Raw genomic sequence first — 21400 nt, 5'->3', positions numbered from 1 at the left:
ATCTGAAAGATCCTGGGGCATGCTTGGTGCTTCCGGCATTCTCCAGGTGAGTGGGGAGGGGCGTCCTGTCCCCACCCCCTCCCTTTCAATGGCCCACCCAATCAAGAGTCTAGAGCAACTCTAACCCCAAAGGGAAGAGGGTGCCACGGAACCGCCCCCCCCCCCCGCCCCACTTTGCTCTCCATAGGATTCTCGCACTCAGTGGTTCTCTTGTTTCTTGAGAAGCATCTTCGGGGGCCACAACCTCAAGGCTCATTGAGGACCAGCACTTTTCTCTCTTCCTTCCCTCTGCCCCCAGGCCATCTGGACACAGCAAGGATGTGGTCTGTCCACGGTGCACATGTGCATAATGGAAAGGAGGGCTCACAAAGAAAGAAATGGCGTTTAACAGCAGCAGGAAGGCACTCTATCTTCATATCCAACCTAATGGAGTTTCCCACAGGTGGCTCCTTCTTTTTTCTTGCCCACCCCCTCTCCTGCTTCCCCACCCCTCAGTGAGGCATTGGAGTTGGGGGGGACCCTCTCTTTATAACTTCTCACCTTCACACTCAGCCTGCCTAGTTGGTATTCCATTTCACCTTCCCTCCCCAAAATTAAGTCACCGCTCTCATCACTTCTCCCCACCCCACCCCCAACTCCTTGCATATGAAAGTGAAAGTGACAGGGACTTCCTCACCTGGAGAAACAAGGAAACAGCCCAAATTGGGAGTAATTAGGCTTTGAAGTTGGTGTAGTCTTGGTGGGAGGGTGGAAGGGGAGGAGGAGGTGGCGCTGCATCCCGTGGGGATTTAAAGAGCCAACCGCCTCCCCAGGACCATCTTGGAAGTGTCCTTCACCCTAGATGTTCAAGGTCCAAAGGTCCCAGCAGAGGCACAGAGAGACAGCCCTAAGACCAGAATGTTGAAAGTTGCAGAGACCTCCAAGAACATGTGTTCTGGTCTCCTCATGTGACAGAGGGGTCCAGAGAAGGGACCTGGGAGGTGACAGAACACAGGCCTGGGCACCTGATCCCAGAGGCCAGCCACCAGCATCCCACGGGGCCATGTACTGCAGACCTACCAGGAGGCACTAGCTCCCTCCCCCTCACTCCCCTGATCCAGACTGAATTCTTGTTTAATTAGAATTGATCAGAAAGATCTATGTGAATACAGAACAGGCATCATGGTCAAGGGGAACACACAGAAGCCTTGAAGAACTATACTCAGTACACAGCTGACGATGTGCTACAGGCACCTGCCGCCCACTTCACATGTCTGGGCTGATGGCATCTTGTGATCCCCTCCCCTCCCCTGGGGCTGACCCTGGAGGTCAGCCTGTTTTCTCCCCTGCCCTGTTCCCGCAAAGCCAGGCCCCTTCATCTCCTGCACAGACTGCAACGCCCCATCGCACCACCTTCTGCCTCTGTTCTCACCTCCCCTCCACCCTCCCCTCTAACCTTCCTGGAGTTCCAGCAGCAGTGTCTTTACCTGCACAGACAGCCTGGCCCTCCTTGTCCTGTCGGTTCCCCTTTCCTGCCACCCAGCACCCCACCAGTCTCTGCTGTACCTAGAGCTCCCCAGCACTGAGTGGTACCTGGAGTGGATGTCACCCCAGCTGACCCCGGAAATTCCCCGTGAGGCCGCGTCCAGTCTTCTCCCATCCCTGAGCCAGCTCAGCAGCCTGAGACAGACTCCCAATGCAGTGTTCTTGCTTCTCCCCACTCTCACTGCTTCTCCTCCCTCCCTAGCCCCCGCACCCCACACTCATTTGTATGCAGACGCCCTGCTCTGAGCATGTATCCAGACCCTAAGGAATGCCAGCTTGGCCATCACCCCTCCACACACTCTAGAACTTTCTCTCTGCACAACCTTCCCTGGCGTTGGCTCTACTGGTTCTTCACACACAGGGGTCTTCTCGGTCCCAGGCGGAACACAGGCTTCCCCCCGTGGACCCTGATGCTTGTGGGGCACAAGTGCGTGTGGAATTCAGGGAGAAAGAAAGAGAGCTCTGAAGGCGATACGTAGGACCCGCAGACTCAAAGGGTGTGTGGGGGAGAGTGAGGAGGGGGGGTGGGAGGAAGAGATGAGCAGTCACACAGAGGAGGAGGTTGCTCGTGTCAGACAACAAGGGACCTGGGAGGGCTGAGCGAGGCTCTGAGGCTTCTCACCCGGGAAGGGCCCAAGCAAGCCAGACTCCCTGAGCTGCCGGTCCTCTGTGAGCCCGCCCACTGCGGGCCCCTCCCCAGGGCAGCCCTGTCCCTCCTCCTGATTCTTCCTTCTCACCTTACCCTGTTTGTTTGCCCCTCTCTCCGTGTATGTGCGCGCGCCCTCTCTACCTCTGTCTGTCTGTCTCTCTCTGTCTCTCTGTGTGTCTGTCTGTCCTCGTCTCTCTCTGTCTATATTTGTCCCTCTGAATCTCCGTGTTTGTCTCTGTTTCTCTCTTTTCCGGTCTCTGTGTCTGTCCCTCTCTCTCTCCCTGCAGCCCTGAGACTGGTGATGGTACCAGCTAGCCTATGAAACTAGAGAAATCCAGATGCCAGTTCGACACCCTTGGTGTTGTAGGATCTCAGGATACTGGGAACAATGTTCCTCCACAGAACCACCAATGGGCATCCTTTTATTGAAGAGCAATGTTAGAAATGACCATAGGTAAAATATGTATGACCAGAAATCTTGTTTTATATCACCAAGTTGAGTATGCATCATCTTGATCCCTTGAAAGCCCACCATGGTACTCACTCCTTCCAGAATGCAAAAGTATCAACCACCTCTCACATCCAACTTGATATGACTTGGCCACCTACACACTCGGGACTCTGTCTGGGACTCAGATGGGGCAGCTTCTCCCACGCTAGCTAACCCTGCATTTCACTGGGCTTCTTGTCATCTTTTAAAATGATTCTGTTTTATTTGCACAAATCTCCTAGAATTCTTTGTGACAGCGAAGAGGGTGAGTAAATACAATCAAGGAGGAATACAGTCTGGAGAGGCTATAAAATCTCACTTTTCACGGTGGGTCTCACTTACAAATCTCCAGCCTGGAAGGACGGAAGTTGCCCTGTTCCAGAGGGGCTCTGCCACCATCGTGCAGGCCAGGACAGGGAAGGCAGGGTTTGGGTATACCTCCTGTCCCTGAAAGTATCAGTTATATTCAAACTGTAGTCCACAGACCAGAGCCCATCCATGCATAGTTGTTCATGAAGAAATACGAACAGAAGTTGAAAATAGGTGTTCAGGAAGAATTACGGCAGTTTTAAAAATGTGTTATGTATTATTTTAGCAGACTTTTAATGTAATTTATAATAATGGATTAGGAATTTAAAAAACCCCAAACCCAAGTTCTGTAGCTAGTTTGAGAAGCTGAAGCCCCCACAACAGGCAGCTTCTGCCATGCCCAGGTCAAGGATCATTCCCCTTGAGGCCCCATCACCTAACACTTGTCATTTGCATTTTTGAGCCAAGTTTTAGAGTTTGTATTTACCCCTTTCAAGTGCAATCGAAGAACTGGAGCCTCCTGTTGTTGAGAAGTGTTGGGGGAACACCCCACTGCAGTTTGGTGTGTGAGAAGCTGCTGGGCAAGGAGGACTGGACTTCTGTGTGGCTCCAGCAATCCCTGGGAGCAGAGGCTATAGGTAGCCAGAAGGCAGATTTTGGTTCAGTATAGGAAAGGCTTCCTGGATCTGAGAGTGGTGGTAGTGAGCTGCCCATCCATGAAGGGGCAGAAGAAGAGGCTGAGGAAGGAACAGCCTGCCTTGGTTGGGGGGTGGGGGCAGGGGCTTCCCACAGACACTACAGCGGCTGAGAACCCAAGGTTTACAAGACCCAGCTCCTCCCCCTCCCCTCCCAGCTCAGCCCTGCAGTCCTCCTGGTAAGTTCCCTAAACTCCGCTAGGCGCAGCTGGGATAGTTACACAGTTACACAGTGATCAATGAGCCCACCCTGGCATGCCTTTGCCCCCGACACCCCAACAGCGTGCCCGCCCCTCCTAGTGCCCTGCATCCCATCTCACTTCCTCCAGCCTTGCTCAGCTCATCCCAGATCTGACCATGACTCCTTGGCAGACTGGGCTGGATGCTGTAGGGTAACATGAAGAAGTGGAGAATAAGGAATAAATGGGTGGAATATTTCCTATGAAAAACAGAAACTGTATTGGGTCTGTGCTTGGGGACATGAAAACATAGTTGACTGTTTTTACAACCCCCTCAACTGAACCCCTGGCTCTGGGGCTGGGTCCCCGCCATGTACCAGGCCAGCTCTGCCTCGGTCTTCCTCCCAGTCTCTCCAGGTGACACCCTGGAGGTGTCTCACACTTTGGTGCTTCCACATTCCTTCCCCGACAAAACGTGCTGCTGCCGCCCAGGGAAGCGGGCAAATGCATGGCCGCGGGCACGGGAGCCTCTGCCCGCCTGCTGGGACTTGCGCGAAGTATGTGTCAGTAATCCCGGCTCGGCCCGGTGGGGCAGGAGAGGGTGCTGGGAGGGCTGCAGGCAGGGCCACAGCAGCCCAGGAGCTGGGAAGAGGTGGCCCCCGACACCAGGGATCCAGGTCCCGGGACGCCCCTCCTCATAGGCCCTCCCATTGCCAAAAGTGCTCCAGCTGCTAGGGAGGGGTCTTCCAGGTGAGAGAGAGAGGAAGGAGGCATGTGGGTCCCTCTGGGAGATGTCATAGTGGGTAGGGAGAGAAGGCAAAATCTGGAACGCCTTGGGGCAATTGAGCACCCTTGGGGGAGTCTGGGTCCTATGAGCCTCCTGAACAGCTCCATCCAGAAAGGACAGAGCCTACCCATCAAGCTGGGTAGCCATCAACCCACAAGGCAACCAGCCCATACTCAAGGCCTCCAGGCTGAGGATAGGGACCTGGGCCAGTCATGGAGAGGCCCTGACCTTAGAAGACAGCAGTTTAAAATGGGACAGTCACTCTGGAATCCTCATGTGTTACGAGGAAGGTCCATGGGACCAACCACGGTCCTCCTCCGCAGAGGCCCTACAGGCAGAGTGGGCAACAGGGGCCCCCAGATGAGGAATGAGCAGAGATCTGTGCCCTCGAAGGACAAGAGAAAGTGTGGCCGTGCTCTCTGGGGGTGGCCTCTTGTGGCCCACATGTGGGAGGCTGGGCAGGTGGAGTGGCAAGCTTCAGCCAGGTACAGAGAGGGCGGCTAGGAGCACTGAGAGCCCAGTGCACTTCCTGGAGAGGTGACCCTGGGTGACGTGTGGATAGAATGTGCCCCACCCACCCCCCAAGGGGCGGATGAACCTGCCAAGCCTATGACTCACTTCCCCTCCAGGAATCTCTGATAGAATGTGCCCCACCACCTTCTTGGACAGATGGAGAAACTGAGGCCCAGGAAAGAAGGGCAAGAACAGTTCATTCAGTGAATAACAAGAGGTGGTGATCACATCCTTTCCCCTAAACCCAGCCAAGCCCTCCTCCCCACAGAGCCCTTCTCTCTTTGAGAACTGCTGTGAGGCCTCAGCTCTAAGCACACAGCCATGGTAAGGGCAGAGCTGTGCCCACAGTGCACAGGTACCCTGTGTTTGCTGATCTTGCAAAAAGAAATCAAACCAGAACTCTAGAGACCTGAGAGCCTGTGACTCCATTCTGAGTTGTCACAAGGATTTAGGTGCTCTGGTTGAGGGTCCACCCCCAAAGGACCCAGGCAGGGACAGCGGGCAGAGGGGCTCTGCTCCAGGTCCTGCCCTTGCCCTCAGCCTCTGTCCATTAGACGTGGCTTCTGTCCATGGGTCTCGCCGCACATTTACAGTAAACTCTGCTTGAGTGAAGGCCATCAGCCCAGAGGAGCAAAGCTGGTGCAGACGGGGTCCTGAGTGGCCTCCTTCCCCTACGTGCCACAGCCAGTGCCTCTCCTGTGTCTTGAGTAAGACCATCTGGCAAGGCGCCTGGCCTTTCAACAGTGAAACTGTGCAGTCCTCAACAGGAGCGAACAGGGGCAGACGGAGAAAAACCACTGGTGCTTTTCAGCGACAGGCGTGGCTCATGTGGCCCCAGCTGTAGGCTGGAACTGGAGTCTAGGGGCCACTTTGCAAACTGCACAAGTGTGTGCTCTGGGTTGAAAATGATGCCTTCACCCGCAAACAAATTATTACTAAAAATTAACCAAATAATAGCATTCACAAAACCCTGGAAAACAAGCTCTTCATCTTACCAACTTAATACAGGCTTTTCCTCACTTTAGGTTCTTCTCATTTCGCTTACACATTTTTCACGGTCATAATAACAGTGTGCAGAGAAGACTGTGTTCTGTTTTTTAAGGCTTACCATCTTCCACTAAACGTTTTGTGATTGTGGTACCTTCTCAGCGGTGGCTCTAGCAGCTGCTCGGGCTTGTGGTGTGGGTGCGCTGTGATCTCCTTGCCTGGCCATTGCCCCTTTCTGCTGTATGGATGGCCCTGCAAGGAGAATCTCTCCAGAGCTGGAACCTAGGGTAAAGGCTCAGGCCTCAGAGAGGGATCCTCCCCATATCTGTGGAGAAGGGACGCATTCAGTTTGGGACAGTCTGATTTTGAGGGGCCTTTGGGACAGCAGATGTGACATCCAGCTGGGCATTTAAGATTCCAGCTCCCAGCCGGGGGGTGGCTGACAGTGGGGATGCGGGCACTTCCTGGGTTGCCAAGCTGCACTTCAGGGCTGGCAGTAAGAAGGGGAATGGAACAGATTCCTCACGGGTGAATCACGGTGGCCAGGTGCCGGGTGAAGGAAATGGGCGCAGGGAGGCTAGCGGGGCCCTCGTGCCCTGCTGCCTCCCAGGAGGAGGGCAGCGCACCCACTCCTGCTTGGCTTTCCCCTGGGGCCACAGGACACAGTTTTTGTCCATCAGGGCAGGGCCGTTGACACCTGAAGTCATCATTGGCTAGAATATCCTGCGCCGGCAATGGCTGTGAGGAGGAAGAGATCGCGCCAGACAAGGTCAGGACCTCATAATGACCTAGATACACGGGCCAGAGGGTAAATGACGGGGAGACTGAAAAATTAACCTGAAGCCCCAGACACCCAGGTAAGAACTCAGAGTGGGTTCCTGGGAGATTAATGAGACCTTGTCCATGCTTGTGACCCCTCCAAAGAGCCCCTCTCAGCAAGACCCTGAGTTTGCCTCCTCTGGGTTTGGAAAATTCTGAAAGAGATGGGAATACCAGACCACCTGACCTGCCTTTTGAGAAATCTATATGCAGGTCAGGAAGCAACAGTTAGAACTGGACACGGAACAACAGACTGGTTCCAAATAGGAAAAGGAGTACGTCAAGGCTCTATATTGTCACCCTGCTTATTTAACTTATATGCAGAGTACATCATGAGAAATGCTGGGCTGGATGAAGCACAAGCTGGAATCAAGATTGCCGGGAGAAATATCAATAACCTCAGATATGCAGATGACACCACCCTTATGGCAGAAAGTGAAGAGGAACTCAAAAGCCTCTTGATGAAAGTGAAAGAGGAGAGTGAAAAAGTTGGCTTAAAGCTCAACATTCAGAAAACAAAGATCATGGCATCCGGTCCCATCACTTCATGGGAAATAGATGGGGAAACAGTGGAAACAGTGGCTGACTTTATTTTTCTGGGCTCCAAAATCACTGCAGATGGTGACTGCAGCCATAGATAAAAAGACACTTACTACTTGGAAGAAAAGTTATGACCAACTTAGATAGGATATTAAAAAGCAGAGACATTACTTTGCCAACAAAGGTCCATCTAGTCAATGCTATGGTTTTTCCAGTGGTATTGTATGGATGTGAGAGTTGGACTGTGAAGAAAGCTGAGCGCCGAAGAATTGATGCTTTTGAACTGTGGTATTGGAGAAGACTCTTGAGAGTCCCTTGGATATCAAGGAGATCCAACCAGTCCATCCTAAAGGAAATCAGTCCTGAATATTCATTGGAAGGACTGATGCTGAAGCTGAAACTCCAGTACTTTGGCCACCTGATGTGAAGAGTTGACTCACTGGAAAAGACCCCGACACTGGGAAAGATTGAAGGCAGGAACAGAAGGGGACGACAGAGGATGAGATGGTTGGATGGCATCACCAGCGCAATGGACATGAATTTGAGTAAACTCCGGGAGTTGGTGATGGACAGGGAAGCCTTGTGTGCTGCAGTCCACGGGGTCGCAAAGAGCCGGACATGACAGAGCGACTAAACTGGACTGAACTGGGTTTGGAAATGGGTGGTCAGTGCCCTGCCTCAACATCATCCTTCCCACCACAGCACTTCAGGAATGTTCACCATCGTTACTTCCTTCTTCTGTCACCACTTGGCTCTTTTTAGGATCCTCACCACCCCCCGATGAGAGTTGAGGTCTGGCTCCCAGTGATCTCGCTTATGGTGGGCTCTGTGATACTAGGCTGGAGAGAAGCAAGTGGCCAGCCCCATGGAGACAGATGGGGCCCTGGAGGGCGGGGCACACTTCCTGGCCCCACTCCTAAGCCTGGCTGAGCGTGCTCTCCTCTGCCACTATAATGGAACTCATGTTCTCAGAGAACAGCGCCAGAAGTTGCTGGAAGCCTTGGGATTTAGAAGCAAAAATCAAAGGAAACTTTGACTGCCAAACCAAAGGGTTTGGACTTGAAGCCTCAGGAGGCTCCCTGGACTCAAAGTCCCGGGACTCAAAGTCAGGCTCACCTTCAGTGACCCCAGAATCAGTGGTTTTCAAATGCGAGCAAGAGACAGAAGCCCCTGAAGGGCCTGTCAAAGCAGGGCACTGGCCCCGAGGTTCTGATTCAGCAAGTCTGGGGCAGTGCTGCCGGGGAGCTTGCACGTCTGACAAGTTCCCTGGCACACGTGCTGCCAGCCCAGGGCCACCCTCAGAGTGCCCCGCTCTGCCTCCAGCTGCCTAGTGTGTTGGCTGGGAAACCAGGGTGCAAAGGCCACACAACAGGCAGCGTGGACCAGCCAGGGGGCAGATGGGAGCCACCACACACGTTGCCCCTCAGTGACAGTTTCGTGCTAGAAACAGTGTCATATCAAATGCAGGAGCCCTACAGTGTTCTGTGTCTTTGGGTTTAGTGGTTTCTGTGTGGGGTTTGTTCATAAACATGACATTTACCTTACTCTCTGTCATAAACTGCATGTTCATGTTCCCCCAGATTTATACGTTGATCCTCCAACCCCTCAGTGTGATGCTATTAGGAGGTGGGGCCTCTGGGAGGTAATTGGGGTTAGATAAGGTCATGAAGGTGGAGTCCCCATGATGAGAATAGTTTCCTTAAAAGAAGAAGATAAGACATCAGAGTTCTCTGTCTGCCGCATGAGGGCACAGCAAGGAGCTGGCCAGCTGTGAACCCAGAGCCCCTCACCAGAACCCCATCACGTCCACAGCCTCACCTGAGGACTGTGAGAAATGAATGTTCGCTGTTTCAGCCCCCCAATCTATGCTTTTTGTTGTGGTGGCCCACGCTCACCAAGATAACTGTTCATAAATGTTATTTTGTATGTACTGGTATTTAATATGTTTTAAGAGCATAATAGCATACTGGAAAGGGGAAACCAACGTGCCAAAACCCCATCCTGCTAAGTCAACTCATTGATGTTGGTCAGGTGTCTTTCTCTACCCCCAGCTTCTTGGTCCAGGAGATTCCCTGGGATTCCACTGACCAGGTTGCATAGGTTGGAGAGACTCATATAGTAGGCAGGGCCAGGTGCAGGGCCAGGCGCAGGACCACACAGGTGATGCTGGTGGGGCAAGTGGGCCAGATAAGCAGCTCGGCTTATGGAGGAAGAAAAGATTCCAGGGGCTTGTAAAGAAGAAGTAACCAGCCTCCAGGAGAGTGGTGGTGGGTCCCTGAGGAGGGGTGGTGCTCGGGACAGAGGCAGAGGAAGGGGAGGAAGGGAAGAGCTGTCTAAAGGTTGTGGTGACCAGCCCTTGAAGGCGGCGGTGGCTTGAACCTGGAGGGGCCGCCTCCCTGTGAGGTTCTGTTCCTCCTGGCCTGAGCAGCTTTGAGGGCAAGAGAAAAGAGCCAGCATGAGCAGAGGACAGATGGGGAATATTTAGTCTTTGCTGAGTAACAAATGACCAGAGTTACGGCTTCACACAGCACCTGTGCGTTAGTTCACAGCTCTGCAGGTCAGAGATCTTGGTGGTTTGCCTGGGTTTCCTGCTCATGGTGTCTAGAGGCCAAAATCAAAGTGTTGGCCAATCTGGCAACAAATTTTCTCCCAGCTGTCAAATTCTGGCCCTTGCGGTCTCCATGTTCTTGCAGCTGTCTGCCAGGGTGGTTCTCAGCTCCTCGAGGCTACTTTATGGTCTCGGAATGCAGCACCTTCATCTCAGAGCCAGCAACAGCTTTAAAGGCTGTTGATGTCTCTGACTTCTGCTACCAGGTGAAGGCTCTGCTTTGAAAGCATACTGTGGTTAGATTAACCCAAATTGGTGGCCCTGATTTGTGTCTGCTTTCCACTGCATGTCTGGCAGATATAGCAAGTGTACTCTGTCTGTATTCACAGTCCCAGACAGGAAGGTGGGTACTCTTGAGGCCTTGTGAGAATCTGGACTTGCTGGGTAGGAGAGCAGGAGAGCAACCACCTCCTTCAAGGTATGCACAGCCGTTCTCTGTCCCATCCCCTCAAACCACATGTGTGTGTGCCAAGTGGCTTCATTCATGTCCAACCCTTTGTGACCCTATGGACCATCGCCCACCAGGCTCCTCTGTCCAGGGGACTCTTCAGGCAAGAATACTGGAGTGGGTTGCCATGCCCCGCTCCAGGGGATCTTCCTGACCCAGGGATCGAACCCATGTCTCTTACATCTCCTGTGTTTGCAGACAGGGTCTTTACCACTAACACCACCGGGGAAGCTCAAATCACATGTCCCTTCCCAAATGCTCCTGGGCCATTTCCCTCTGGGTGCCAGTCCCCTGGGACAAGAAAATGACATCTTTATTTGTCCCCACCAGTAACTGCAGTCAAACTCACCTTCAGTTATGAATGGAGGTGACCAACTGCAACAGCCTTTGTGGTTTTCTGGGATGCTATCACCAGGGGAAATCAGGCACTTTCGTCTCAGAGGATGATGGCAGTTGGCACAGAGATTACAAAATGAAGTTGAGCCCTCAGCCCGTCATGTAGGCTCAGTAAAGAAACTCATGGTCCTGAATCACAAGTTGTTCCCTGTTGTTGTAACCTGATGTCAGTCTGCTTGTTTGCTTATAACTGTTGCTTTCTTCTCCACCCGGGTCTGGGATGATGACTTAACTATAGAGCAGAGAGTTTCTACAGGCCAAACCTCCTTCTCCAAGTGCTCACATCTCACATAATCCGTTTATCAGGATGGAGACCTTGCTAGTGCACAGCCAAACACAGGCTGACTTCGGCAGTCTCTCCGTGAACATCCTTCTCTACTCCAGGATCTGACGCAGGAGTCCTGGCTGCATTTGGTGTTATTGCATTCTGTGTGCTCTGAGAGTTTGGGGAGCACAGAGCACCGAGGTGGTGGCACCCTGCAGTAGCAGCACTTCGCAGTTTACAGCATCCCCTCTCCCACTAAGCTGTCTCTAGTTCCTGGAGAGACCCTTAAACGGGACAGCGCATGGTTGTTCCAGGGTCTGGGGCCCAGAGTCCTGGTGGATGCTGCTCCCCACCAACCTGTCCAGCCCCCAGCCCCAGGTCAATGCACCTTCCACCTCCTCCCAGAAGATTATGGGAGGAAGGAGTTACAAATCTTCATCTTCCAAGTATTAACTGACTGAGGGTACCTACCTCCTCCTCGGATTAGAAATTTGAATCTTGGGAGTGTTGAGAAGATAGCACATGTCCAGTTTGGAGTTTTCTTCCAGCTTTATGGACATATAGTTGACATATAACATTGTGTAAGGTTAAGGCTACATAATGAAAAGAAAAGTTATGTTAAGAAAAGTTATGACCAACCTAGATAGCATATTGAAAAGCAGAGACATTACTTTGCCAACAAAGGTCCATCTAGTCAAGGCTATGGTTTTTCCAGTGGTCATGTATGGATGTGAGAGTTGGACTGTGAAGAAAGCTGAGTGCCGAAGAATTGATGCACTTGAACTGTGGTGTTGGAGAAGACTCTTGAGGGTCCCTTGGACTGCAAGGAGATCCAACCAGTCCATTGTGAAGGAGATCAGCCCTGGGATTTCTTTGGAAGGAATGATGCTAAAGCTGAAACTCCAATACTTTGGCCACCTCATGCGAAGAGTTGACTCATTGGAAAAGACTCTGATGCTGGGAGGGATTGGGGGCAGGAGGAGAAGGGGACGACAGAGGATGAGATGGCTGGATGGCATCACTGACTCGCTGGACGTGAGTCTGAGTGAACTCCGGGAGTTGGTGATGGACAGGGAGGCCTGGCGTGCTGCGATTCACGGGGTTGCAAAGAGTCAGACACGACTGAGCCACTGAACGGAACTGAAATGAAGGTTAAGGTGTACAATGCAATTATCTGATGTCTGTCCATGAAATAATGATGTATATATTGCAAAACGATTACCACAGTAAGGTTAGTGAATACACTTTGGATATTCAATTTAAGTTTTTATGAACCAATTTATCTTTGAAGGCTCACCCAAAATTCAGTGACATCAGTTGGGCCCCTGTGACCTTTGTCTGCCCCATTTCTCCCACACACAGACTCCTCCCATGTCTGACAGGACCCCCCAACTTTCTGCCCTACGTGGGCAGGGTCTGCATCACCAGGATTCTCTTGGTTGCCCAGCTCTGGGACAGAGGAACCTTTCTGGAAATAATTCAAGGAACTTAAGGGGCCATCAGGTCTAGGGTGGGTGGAAGAGGGATCCAGCTGGGATTGGTGGAGGCCAGAACAGGGGCGTGGCCTCTGGGCTGGGAGCTGGCTGCCAGTACTCTGGCCTTGCTGGGGGACTGGTAATATGGGACCTGAATGGGAAGATGGCCCGGAGAAGGCAGGGGCAGGGGCGCTAACCCAGCACCGCAGCCTTGGGACGAGCCTGGGGAGAAGCCGTGAACTCGGGAGCCCCACTCTGCTTTCCCCTGGCAGGATGGGGAGAGGTGGGGAGGGCCCAGGTGGGTACAGGCTGTGGGGTTCTGGGGATACGCAGCTCAGCCCCCACCCACAGTGAGCCCCGGCATCTGGCATCTGGCAGGGGGACAAGCACCTTGGGACTGGTGAGGACAGAGAGAGTCTGCTTTTTTTTTTTCTGTCTGAATTAAGTGGCCCTTTGTTTTTCCACTTGTTCTGAGTCTCCAAGTACATTCAGCCAGTAAAAAGAAATCCACTCAGAAATCAATTGAGTGGATTTTCCTTCGGACAGACCCTCTTCATCCCTTCTCCGGTTTGAGCCTGGCTGCCAGCAACAGAAGAGAAGGAGAGAACCCCACGAACCTCAGAAGACAGCCCCCTTCAGAAAGGCTCCAAGACCAGAGCCACGAAGGGCAAACCCTACCCTAATGTTCCATCAGGAAGCATTCAAACGTCCAAAAAGATGCAGGACTTGAACAAAGAGCGTCTATGTACGCACAAAGCACATTTTGCTTGACCCAGTGTATTCCATACCTCACCATCCCTTCTATTCACCCACCTATTCACTGTGTGTTTTTATGTGACCTCAATCCACTCTTTCCCTGAAGACTTTGGCTGCTGCTGCTGCTGCTAAGTCACTTCAGTCATGTCCGACTCTGTGCGACCCTATAGAAGGCAGCCCACCAGGCTCCCCCGTCCCTGGGATTCTCCAGGCAAGAACACTGAAGTGGGTTGCCATTTCCTTCTCCAATGCATGAAAGTGAAAAGTGAAAGTGAAGTCACTCCGTCATGTCCGACTCTTTGCGACCCCATGGACCGCAGCCTACCAGGCTCCTCCATCCATGGGATTTTCCAGACACGAGTACTGGAGTGGGGTGCCATTGTCTTCTCTGGAAGACTTTGACTGGCTCATCATTAACTAGAGTTCAACATTTGTTTGCAAATCACATCCTATGTGGAGCGTCAAAATGTGGAACACATGGGTGCAAAACATTCTGAATCACAGAGTGGAAGAGCCAGAGCTGATCAGGGCAGCCTCGCCTGGAATGACAGCTCGTTCCTGCTTAAATAATCCCTGGTGGTCCAATGGCTGAAAATCCACCTTGCAATGCAGGCGACACCAGTTCAATCCCTGGTCCGGGAGGATCCCACGTGCTGCGGGGCAGATAGACTGTTGCCCCACAACTCCTGAGCCAGCACTCTAGAGCTCACGAGCCACAGCTAAGGAAGCCTGCTCACCCTGGAGCCCATGCTCTGCAGCAAGAGAAGCCACTGCAGTGAGAAGCCCACACACTGTAACTAGACAATAGCCCCCACTTGCTGCAACTAGAGAAAGCCCACTCAGAACAACAAAGACCCAGCACAACCAAAGATAAAGTAAAAGAAAGTGGAGTCGCTCAGCTGTGTCCGACTGTTTGCGACCCCATGGACTGTAGCCTACCAGGCTCCTTTATCCATGGGATTTTCCAGGCAAGAATACTGGAGTGGGGTGCCAGGGTCACTGTGAGAGGTACCACTCGGTGGAAACGGATGGCCAACCTGAGCCAGGAGCAGTCAGAGTCGGCCACATATGCCAGTATAGGCAGAGTGGTCACGGGGGCCAAGACAGGGATGTCTCAGTGGGTGAGAAGGCACAGATATTGGCTGAAGTAAGTCTGGGAGGTGGTGGAGGTGACAATGTTCTGAAAGAGAACCAAGGTCCGAGGAGTTTCGCCCTCTGATTTATAAGTGGGAAGTGAAGGGAACCGTTCGTTGCTCAGTCATGTCTGACTCTGCAATCCCACGGACTCTAGCTCGCCAGGCTCCTCTGTCCATGGGTCTCCAGGCAAGAACACTGGAGTGGGTTGACATTCCCTTCTCTGGGGGATCTTCCCAATCCAGGACTTGAACCCAGGTCTCCTGCATTGCTGGTGGATTCTTTACCACCTAAGCCACCAGGGAAGTGGGAGGTTATCTGCAAAATCTCAGACGGAGCGTGGCAGAGGGCATGCAGGTTAGATGCAGTCTACCTCACCCGCTGACCCTCACCAACCCATCCTGGACATCTGAACTCAGCCTGGAGTGGGCAGAGCTAACCCATCCTCTCCCCCCTGAAGTCCTCACCCTGCCCACTGGGGGCCTTCGAGAGCAGAGACTGCTGACCCTGGCCTGCATGCCACCTCTCAGTCCAAATGCCAGCTTCCCCCATCCTCCCATCTGTGCGTCCGGCCCATGCTGGTCCATCAGGAAGCCAAACACCTCGGTCAGCACAGGGGTCCCAGAGAGACAAACCGGAGCCCCTGCAGTCTCCGCTCAGAGCCGTCTGTGCAGGACAGGCTGCAGGACAGCGAGGCTCAGACCACAGAATACTGCCTAGAGAGGAGAGACCTCACAGCTGGGTGAGAGAAGAGGGCTGCCCTTTCTGAAAACCTTGTGGTCCCAGACCTTGGGGTGGGTGTGGGAGAAAGCTGGGGAGGGTCAGGCCTCAGGCACCCAGGATTCAATATGCTCTGCAGGTAATGAAGGAAGAAGTGAGGGAACAAGCCAGCTCCACAGTTGGAATGCCACTCCAGGAATACAGACTCAGGCAGGGCCATGGGGATGTCTGTGATATGTGCTGTGAGGTCATGGCTGGGTTTTGGCATGAGGATGTACAGGATGGAGACTGCACCCAGGGGCGGGTGTCAGATATTAGGGCACAGATGTGAGAGGGACCCAGGAGACCCGGAGTCTGGTTTGGAGGCTTCAGGTTTTCCCTAGAAATGGGGGCACTAGAGATGGCCACCCATGAAAAGAAGGCTCAGCTCCACTTGAGCCCGTGGATGCATGGTGTCGTGGACATTCCCCAGGGAAAGATAGGTTTTAACTCGTAAGAGATGCACTTGATCAGGAAGGAAGAGCAAGCCCAGGATAGAGGTTGCCCAGGATAGAGGTTGCCCAGAAACAGTGGGCAGAATGGGCACAGGATGAGAGGATACCAAACTTGGGAAACCCTGTGTTCAGGACTTCAAGAAGTTGCCCTCGATCAACTAAACAGAAAATTAACAAGGAAAAAAACAAAACAAAACAAAACATGTATCTATAAAGCTCACTAAAGCAAAGCACAGTAAAATGAGGTATGGCAATAAAAGGCGTTAAATTTATCAAAAAAAAAAAAAATAAAGTGCTGAAAAATTAAAGCTGTCAATTCTGTAATAGATATTCATTGAAAGTATCTTTTGAAAAAAAAATAAAATAAAATCATTTCAGACTTTAAAAAAAAAAAAAAAAAAGAAGTTGCCCTCTCCTCAGCCAGCTAACTGAATATAGAACTGCATAAGTGCTGCAGTGGGGAGGTATAGAGGGTGATGCTCACACAGGATGGCAGGGGCATTGTGGGGGATAAAAGGGACTCTGTGTGGACACGGAGTTCTGTCTCAGTCTCTGTGGGGTCCCTGGGTCCTGATGCACACAAAGTTTGTTTGAGCCCTCTGAGCGTCTCTGGTGGGAATGGGGTTTGATTCTAAAGATGAATTCGCCCCTCCTACCATCTTGCCGGGGCTTCTTCTTTGCCCTTGGGCATGGGGTATCTCCTACCCCACGTGGGATATTCTCCTTCAAGAATACACAAAGGAACTATACAAAAAAGATCTTCATGACCCAGATAATCACAATGATATGATCACTCACCTAGAGCCAGACATCCTGGAATGTGAAGTCAAGTGGGCTTTAGGAAGGATCACTATGAACAAAGCTAGTGGAGGTGATGGAATTCCAGTTGAGCTATTTCAAATCCTAAAAGATGATGCTATGAAAGTACTGCACTCAATATGCCAGCAAATTTGGAAAAATCAGCAGTGGCCATGGGACTGGAAAAGGTCAGTTTTCATTCCAGTCCCAAAGAAAGGCAATGCCAAAGAATACTCAAACTACCACACAATTGTACTCATTCACATGCTAATAAGGTAATTCTCAAAATTCTTCAAGCCAGGCTTCAACAATATGTGAACCGTGAACTTCCAAATATTCAAATTGGTTTTAGAAAAGGCAGAGGAACCAGAGATCAAATTGCCAATACCCGTTGGATTGTTGAAAAAGCAAGAGAGTTACAGAAAAACATCTATTTCTGCTTTATTGACTATGCCAAAGCCTTTGACTATACGGGTCACCACAAACTGGAAAATTCTCAAAGAAATGGGAATACCAGACCACCTTGTCTGCCTCTTGAGAAATCTGTATGCAGGTCAGGAAGCAACAGTTAGAACTGGACATGGAACAACAGACTGGTTCCAAATAGGGAAAGGAGTACGTCAAGGCTGTATATTGTCACCCTGCTTATTTAACTTCTATGCAGAGTACATCATGAGAAACGCTGGGCTGGATGAAGCACAAGCTGGAATCAAGATCGCCGGGAGAAATATCAATAACCTCAGATATGCAAATGACACCACCCTTATGGCAGAAAGTGAAGAGGAACTAAAAAGCCTCTTGATGAAAGTGAAAGAGAAGAGTGGAAAAGTTGGCTTAAAGCTCAATATTCAGAAAATATTAAGATCATGGCATCTGGTCCCATCACTTCATGGCAAATAGATGGGGAAACACTGGAAACAGTGGCAGACTTTATCTTTTTGGGCTCCAAAATCACTGCAGATGGTGACTGCAGCCACGAAATAAAAAGATGCTTACTCCTTGGAAGAAAAGCTATGAACAACCTAGACAGGATATTAAAAAGCAGAGACATTACTTTGCCAACAAAGGTCCATCTAGTCAAGGCTATGATTTTCCCCGTAGTCATGTATGGATGTGAGAGTTTGACTATAAAGAAAGCTGAGTGCCGAAGAATTGATGCCTTTGAACTGTGGTGTTGGAGAAGACTCTTGAGAGTCCCTTGGACTGCAAGGAGATCCAACCAGTCCATCCTAAAGGAAATCAGCCCTGAATGTTCATTGGAAGGACTGGTGTTGAAGCTGAAACTCCAATACTTTGGCCACCTGATGCAAAGAACTGACTCATTTGAAAAGACCCTGATGCTGGGAAAGATTGAAGGCGGGAGGAGAAGGGGACGACAGATGATGAGATGGTTGGATGGCATCACTGACTCCATGGACATGAGTTTGAGTAAACTCTGGGAGTTGGTGATGGACAGGGAGGCCTGGCGTGCTGCAGTCCATGGGGTCGCAAAGAGTCGGACACGACTGAGTGACTGAACTGAGCTGAACTGTGGCCACAAAGATTCGTGGGACAAATTCCCACATTGACGGAGAGATGGGTGGAGACAGGAACTGTGCCCAGAGCCTGGTGCGGCAGAAGCAGGGGGCTGGCAGAGTGTGAGAGGATGGAGCTGGACAGATCTCACAGGACAGATCTCACAGGACTGTGCAATGAGGAGGTGTTCTCTCCGAGTCATCCAATGAGGTGTCTCTGGGTGCTGAAGGGCATGGGTTGTGTGCCTTGAGGCAAGGCGGCCTCTGGAGATTTTGGAGACAAAGAGGGAAAGATGTTAGGGTCTGATTTGTATTTCCAGAGGGTAGGTTTGTTTCTCTGAGAAACGGTGATTCCTGTTTCCTCTCATTCTCACCACAGATGGATGGATCTGGGTTAGACTCAGAGTGGGATTTACTGAAAGCATCATAGTACAGGTGTGCGGCTTGCTGAGGAACACAGAAGCCTCTGTCCCATGTTCTTAGGCATGCCTAACCCTCCAGGAGAGAGCAGATGCTGAACAAGAGGAAACTCTGTGGGTCCAGCTGAAATGTTCACAAAGTCAGCCACCAAATAAAGGAAAGGGAAACAGACATTTCCACCTGAATCCCACCAGAGAAACCTACCAGATAAGCAGGGACCATCTTGCCAGGCAGAGGGGTCTGGGCCACACCACAGCAGAAACCCCAGTGGGAGGAGGAGATGGGACACTTGGAGGAGGAGAGAGCGCTGTGGCTAAAGGCCGGGTGAGCACGGGCAACACCTGTACTGCCCAGAGAGTGAGCAGATCTCTGGGGACCAACGAAGAAAGCACAGAGCCACCCCACACCCCGTGGTCCTCCTAGGTCCACAGGGCCTCCCGTGCGTTGGTCTTCTCCTACCATCCTAAACATTTTCATGGCCCTTTCTGAGAGACCCTGAAGAGCCTTTGTGATATCCGTGGTTGATGGGAGGCAGGCTTCAACAGATGGCCCCAAAAAGTAGCAGTGGCCACACAGTCGTTCACATGGAGCTTCCACCCAGGGGTGAAGGAAGCATTGAGACACAGGAGCCAAGCAGAGCTCTACTGACAAGAGCCCATCACCCTACAAACACAGATGCTCCCACAGATGACAGAATCATGGTTATCCATCCAACTGGGCAGATACAACAGCGTGTCACCATGGGGTTGGGGAAGCTCATTCCCTCTGCCCTGGAAAGAGCCAGATGGTTCTTCCTCTGAAATCAAGGGCTAATCAAACCTGTCCATCCTAAAGGAAATCAACCCTGAATATTCATTGGAAGGACTGATGCTGAAGCTGAAGCTCCAATACTTTGGCCACCTGATGCAAAGAGCTGACTCATTGGAAAAGACCCTGATGCTGAGAAAGATTGAGGGCAGGAGGAGAAGGGGATGACAGAGGATGAGATGGTTGGATGGCACCATTGACTCAATGGACATGAGTTTGAGCAAACTCCAGGAGATGTGAAGGACAAGCAAGCCTGACATGCTTCAGTCCATGGGGTTGCAAAGAGTCGGACACAGCTGAGTGACTGAACAACAATCACGAATAGTAACATGACCACATTTCAATCAGTTGCGACACATAAACATGTGTGTAACCAACAGCCCCATCAAACACAGAGCACCTCCTTCACCCCAGACCCTAGTAGTCCAGTAGAACTTTCCGCAGGGACCAAAATGTTCTTATATTTAACCATCCAACATGGTAACCACAGGTCATGTCTAGCTAGTGTGACTAAGAAACCAAACTTTTCTCTCATTTTTTGTCATTTTGCTTAAATTAAATTGGCACATGTGGTGAGTGGGAACCATTTGGCAAAGCACAGCCTGAGATACATTTTCTCATGCCGCCTTTCGGTCAGGCCAGACCTCCCCTGAGAATGAGGAAACTATCCTGATTTCTGTATCTATCCACGGTGTTGCTGGGCCTTGGTCTCCATCAGAGGATTCGTGGTCACCCACACTGTATCAGGTCTCTCTTAAGCTCGCTGCCAGGGAGATCCCTGACCTTTGCAGCAGCAGACCACTCCTATTTCCATGTAGCATTCCTCTGCAAGAGTCAACACTGTTCATCCATGCTTCTGTGGATGCCTCCTTTGGTGGTTTCCAAGTTTTTCTCTGATGATCACAGCCCTGTGAATATTCTTGAGCACATCTTATTGTGTACATAAGCTTTTATATCTGCTGAGTAAATAGCCAAAAGCCTGCTGGAATGGTGGGCATGAGTTCAGTAGTGATTTTCACCTATATGATTTATTTACCCACTGCTGTGCCCCATCTCTGTGTGTGTGTGTGTGTGCTAAGTCGCTTCAGTCATGTCTGACTCTTGGTGACCCCATGGACTGTAGCCCACCAGGCTGCTCTGTCCATGGGATTCTCCAAGCAAGAATATTGGAGTGGGTTGCCATGCCCTCCTTCAGGGTGCCCCATCTCTAACTCCACTCTAACGGCAGAAAGCAGAGAGGAACTAAAGAGCCTCTTGATGAAGATGAAAGAGGAGAGTGAAAAAACTGGCTTGAAATTCAACATTCAAAAAACTAAGATCATGGCATCTGGTCCCATCACTTCATGGCATACAGAAGGGGGAAAGTGGAAGCAGTGACAGATTTTCCTTTCTTGGGCTCCAAAATTACTTCGGACAGGGACTGCAGCCATGAAATTGAAAGACACTTGCTCCTTGAAAGGAAAGCTATGACACCTAGACAGCATATTAAAGAACAAAGACGTCACCTTGTTGATAACAGTCCGTATAGTCAAAGCTATGGTTTTTCCAGTAGTCATGTACAGATGTGAGAGTTGGACCATAAAAAAAGCTGAGCCCTGAAGAATTGATGCCTTCAAATTGTGGTGCTGGAGAAGACTCTTGAGAGTCCCTTGGACCGCAAGGAGCTCAAACCAGTCAATCCTAAAGGAAATCAACCATAAATATTCATTGGAAGGACTGATGCTGAAGCTCCAATACTTTGGCCACCTGATGCGGAGAGCTGACTCACTGGAAAAGACCCTGAGGCTGGGAAAAATTGAGGATAGGCGTAGAAGAGGATGGCAGATGATAAGATGGTTAGATAGCATCATTGACTCAATGGACATGAACTTGAGCAACTCCAGGAGATAGTGAAGGACAGGGGAGCCCGGCATGCTGCAGTCCCTGAGCTGGACGTGACTTAGCTACTGAACAACAACATGCCCTATCTCACACTGCTCTAGAAGTGATTGTCCTCCTGCCACAGACCCAGCAGCACCTCCTCTGGGCAGCCCCTGTACTGACTCAGCATCATCTGTATCCTTGAGTTCTGTT

General features: G+C 51.1%; 1 protein-coding gene across 1 annotated transcript in view; it reads left to right on the top strand.

The window, feature by feature from the left end:
- The window catches only part of WNT3A (Wnt family member 3A), a 70736-nt gene that overhangs the window by 1648 nt on the left and 47688 nt on the right, over positions 1 to 21400 (top strand). The window lies entirely within an intron of this gene.

Source organism: Bos taurus, chromosome 7, assembly GCF_002263795.3.
Source record: "Bos taurus isolate L1 Dominette 01449 registration number 42190680 breed Hereford chromosome 7, ARS-UCD2.0, whole genome shotgun sequence".
NCBI lineage: Eukaryota > Metazoa > Chordata > Mammalia > Artiodactyla > Bovidae > Bos > Bos taurus.
Note: the sequence above shows the minus strand (reverse complement) of the source record. Positions and strands in the feature narration are given on the sequence as shown.